Source organism: Cryptomeria japonica, chromosome 9, assembly GCF_030272615.1.
Source record: "Cryptomeria japonica chromosome 9, Sugi_1.0, whole genome shotgun sequence".
NCBI lineage: Eukaryota > Viridiplantae > Streptophyta > Pinopsida > Cupressales > Cupressaceae > Cryptomeria > Cryptomeria japonica.
The window spans coordinates 651,491,955-651,497,205 of NC_081413.1; positions in this window are offsets into that span (position 1 = coordinate 651,491,955).

The window sequence follows — 5,251 nt, forward strand, 5'->3', positions numbered from 1 at the left end:
AAGAGAAACCACTAGATATCACATGATTTAATATTTTATGTTTACTTCATATTCTATTACTTCATGTGTTTTATCTCCTATTTTTACATTAAATCTAATATTTATTAGTAACTACTAATTTCCCATAATGATTGATGTCTTATACTTTAATCTTTGTTCTAGCTTATGATCTTCAAGACTATTTGCTTCACATGTATGTTCATATAGTGTTTTTTTTATCTTATTAAAGCATTATCTTATGTTTGTATATTGGTTAATCTATCTTCTTAAAGTATTATCTTATGTTCATACATTGGCCTATTATTATAGAGAATATAATAGATTATCACTATTTGATCACACATTTTTGCATCTTAATATCATATGATTGTGCCTCACATGATGATCTTATGATCATATCTTGGTTTATAGAGCGTAATGATCTTACATTTCAATATCTTATTTTCAGCACTTATCATCAATCCTTATATATTCTTACACTAGAAGGAGGATCATCTTATTTCTCACTTCTTTATTGATCTTATGTATGAAATTTTTTATATTGATTTTAATAGTTGATGCATTTTACAAGAAATGAATTTATTAAATTGAATATATAATAGATTTATGATGTTTCATTGAAAGTTTTTATTAAGTTTTGTGCGCAAATTTTATATTTAAAGATTCAATAGTATGTACATGTATATTTTTTTAAGTTCAATATTATATTATATATTTCATGTGTATCTCATTCAACAACATAGAAATGTTACTATTTATAAATGTTTTTTTTTAATTTAGTAAAATAGATTCTTCTTTGACATAGAGTTGTATATAATTCATGTATATCTTTATATATGCAGGAGTTCTTTGTTATCATGGATGTCTTTGACATAGATGAACTATTAGGTGAAAATCCCCCACCACAACCCCCTCCTCCTCCTCCTCCACCTCCACCACCACCACCACCACCACCTCCACCTCCACCCCCTAGATTGGATGAAATTCATTTAAGAGAATGAATTAATGAAAACCTACAAGTGATTGAACAAAACATTTCTGCTATCCAAAATGAGCAAATCACGCCACCCCATCTTGTAGAGTTTGCAAAATCAATGCAAACTATTGTCGAGTCAGTTAGATCTATTGATTCTCAATTAGATCAATTTCATAGATGACGACAAGAGTTGCATGATTTTTATGCTGATGGTTTAACTTATAGGCAAATCACTGATTTGAAAATAACCAAAGCTCATTTATGTCCATATTTTAATAACCCCAAAACAAGAGAACCAATGCAACCTAACCAGAAAAAAATTTCAATTAGGTGGTGTGTGCATCTAGAAATGGCTAGATACTTTTGGGATAGATGGTGGATGGTTTTTTATTATCCACCACATTGTAATTATGAGGTCCCTTTTTATTTTTTGAAGAATTATACTGTGAGTTTGTAATGAACCAAAAACCAAATTATTTTGACATTAAGTCATTCCAAGGTGTTGGTCATGGAATGCCACAGCATAGATTAGGGGCACGGAGTAATAATCCCCTACCGGATCCACCCATAGTTCCACTTGTTACTCCATCGATTCTTGTAGATGTCCAAAATACATCATTCATTTTGACGTTAGATGCTTTGACTTCCCTCATAGGTAACCTGAGTGAGCAAGCTGCTCACATGGCATCTGCTCCTTGATGGATGCCACATATGTGTTTGAGTTGTCATGAGATGTGTGTAGGTCCTACTGCTGCTGCAGGATCTACTTTAGTTCCAGCTGAGCATGATGCAGCAGATGATAGTATGATGACATCTTATATGGATTTTCTTTTCTCGGATGTTCATCTTGACCAGGTATAGATATATATATACATGTACATGTCAATCTTTTTATACTTCATTAAATATAGGTATAAACTAAGTGCATCTCTTTTTTTTATACAATCTAATACTTCATTAAATAAATTTTGTTTATGTAGATAAGGACTACACCTAATATTAGAGTCAATATTGCATCTATTGGAACACAACTCGGCACACCTTATGGGGTATAGTATAAATTTCTATCTAGACATTGTACTATCTTTTTAAGTTAATATGTTATCATCGTATACTATATAAATTTTCATGTTGATACATTGAATGCTTCTTTCTCCAGGATTCAGGTCATGAGGGACCCTCTACATAATTGTCTCGTGCTCTTCCACAGAGAGAGTCCATAATTGTTTATTAGTAGGCGTGCCATGATATCTATCCAATTTTATATTAGTTGCCACTACTAAATGCGAGTAATGTATAATCTTCTTCTCTAATTCATAATCTTCAAATGTGGGCAATCCATTCTTTCTTGTTAGATATTTACATAGCCAAGTGCCAACAACAACCACAGATCCTGTTGCATAGTCATAACCATCATCATCTACTCGAGGAGTGGTTAGCTTATGTTTTGGCTCTACACATTGAGCCAAACAATACTTTGTCCCCTCTTCTTTGTCCTCTGGTGCAACAACAACATAGACATGTTTTGTGCACAAAACAATTTTATTTTAATATTTAATGAGAAATAAAAACAAAAATATACACTGTAAGATTTCATAAATATGTACTATTTAATAAATCAAAAGAAATTTTAAAAATAATTTTACCTTGTTGTATAAGATCTGAAATGCGATCATAGTCATTTGATGCAAACATTTGATCCATATCTTCATCAGTTCTTTCATGCGGATCATTTGCATCTATGGGTGTCAATGATCTTTGTTGCCATTCTTCAACCCATTCTTTATTCTCACAAAATTCCCAATCTTTGGAAACACAAAACTGACAAAAGAAAGCAAGTTGCCTTGTGAATATAGTCCATGTGTTTGAATTAGAACTCTTAAACAAATGCCATTTAGCTGATCCAATGATGGTATTACAATCATGCCAAATAGGAATACTATCTTCCTCTATCAGCCAAAAGAAACGTCGAATTGCAGAGTTTTTAGTTGATCCTTTTGACAACTTTGAATTGCACCAATCTACAACTGCATGAGCATCTCTGAATTTCATTGCATCCTTGAATTTCAATTGTTCTCTAGCAAGAGCTCTTTTTATATAGGCACCGGCTCCATCGTGTTCCCCCTTACCATGTCCCGCTTCAAAAAAACTCCATAAATGTTGGACATTGGTTATCTTGTGAACTTTGCATAGCCAATAAAACATTCTTGCATTTTTGAATTGTCTAGTGCAGTTATCTGACCATATCATATGTTGTTTCATGTCAATTTCTCTTTCCTTAAGATTATCATAAAATACCTCGAAGCAATGTTGAACAAACTCTGAAGAGTGTAATCGATTATCGCTAACATAGAAATGATAGCCAATAAAACAGTCTTGCATTTTTGAATTGTCTAGTGCAGTTATCTGACCATATCATATGTTGTTTCATGTCAATTTCTCTTTCCTTAAGATTATCATAAAATACCTCGAAGAAATGTTGAACAAAATCTGAAGAGTGTAATCGATTATCGCTAACATAGAAATGATACTCCCTCAAAATTTTTCTGTTATCTTCTGTACTGTCATGGTCATTTCTATATATAATGTGCTCAAATATGGCCACTTGTACTGAGTTGTAGTATTGTGATTAAGTTTCCTCTTGTGGTTTTAGAGTATAATTTTCTGCAAAATCCACAACTGATACTATTGTTCCAACTGGAAATGTGTTCTTGCATATGCAAAACTATCCATCAAGCCATCGGGCATGTTGGGAATGTTTCACATATTTTGGAACAATATGAGTTTTAAACTCACTAATAAATTCATTCACACTATTCTATTTTGTAATCAATTCTAAACATTTCCCCATCTTTCCATCCTTTAGAGGGTATTCTATATTTTTAAATCTCCTAACATCAACCATTTTTTGTCCAAACTCGGATGAAACATGTTCATGCAAAAATTCACCTATCGAAGAATAGTTCCCACATAAATTGCAAAGGCCATAAATGCATGAACTGGAAGAAATAATTGTTCATTAGGTGGTTTACAAAATAAACTTCCAATAAAATCTTTTATAGTTTCAGGTGGAACATAAACACCACAATCCTACACAAGATCATTACCATGCAACATACAACGTATATATCAAAAAACATCATAATAGTAACAAAACTAAACATGGGTTTTACAACAACAAGATATTCTTTGTTTATTGATTTTAACATACCAGGGTTTGCATTTTTCAAATGACCTTTGACTAATTCATAAATTTATTAACATAGATTCATCACTAAATTTTTTAAAGAATTCAGTTTGAGTCATGTCAAGAAGATGTTTTGGATGAGGATCACGAATTTTTGATCCCACCCTTAACTTTAAAACATCTCTACCATTTGATGAAACTCTAATGTTATCATGCCAAAATTTTGCAATTAATTGTTTAGTTTCATCATTTAATTTCATGTCTGACCTTTGAAGTCTACCACTAAAACTCCAATAATGGTTTAGTGGATCAATTTCAATTGTGTCTCTTCTTTTGGCTGCTCTTGACAAGGTTCTACGATGTAAGTTCAAATAGCCACTTATATCACTTAACATTCTTTTACTAACAATCATTTTGTCAACTATAGTAGTTGTTATAACTCTACGTGCTACATTCTTATCTTTAGATCGACTTGTTTTTCCTATAGAATCGATGGCACTGGCAATAGTAGATACAAATTTCTTATATGATTCATCTTTTCTTTTTGGTTTTGCATAAATACCTATTTTTTTCATGACTTTACACATTTTTAACATTTTTATTAATTGTAGCATTAATTGACATTGGAATCCTAACTTTTTATTATAGAAAAATTGTTTATATAATCTATTCACATGTGTTCTGATTTGTCTCCAAGATACTAACCCATTAAGATTATCTCTCACATTTCTATCAATAGTAAACAAATTACATTCATTTTCTTTCAGAGAGGGTGGTGTAATATTTTCAATTTTTATTTCTTTTCGTATTGGTGTATGAAATTTATATCCAGCTTCATTTAAATCAGCAATTTGATTGGCATCATAGTCATCAGGATTTAAAAACATACCAGGATTTGCATCCACATCAACATTTGCATCAACAGTCATACCCATGTGTGGTTCTACATTTCTTGCATCCATCATGATGTCTTCAATGGTCTCATCTACAATGGGCACTAAACTAGATTCTTCAGAAGTGTTATTCAATTGTCGTTGTTGTGATCTTCGATCTCTTTGGCGTTTTGCCTCCTTCTCTCTTTGTGCTTG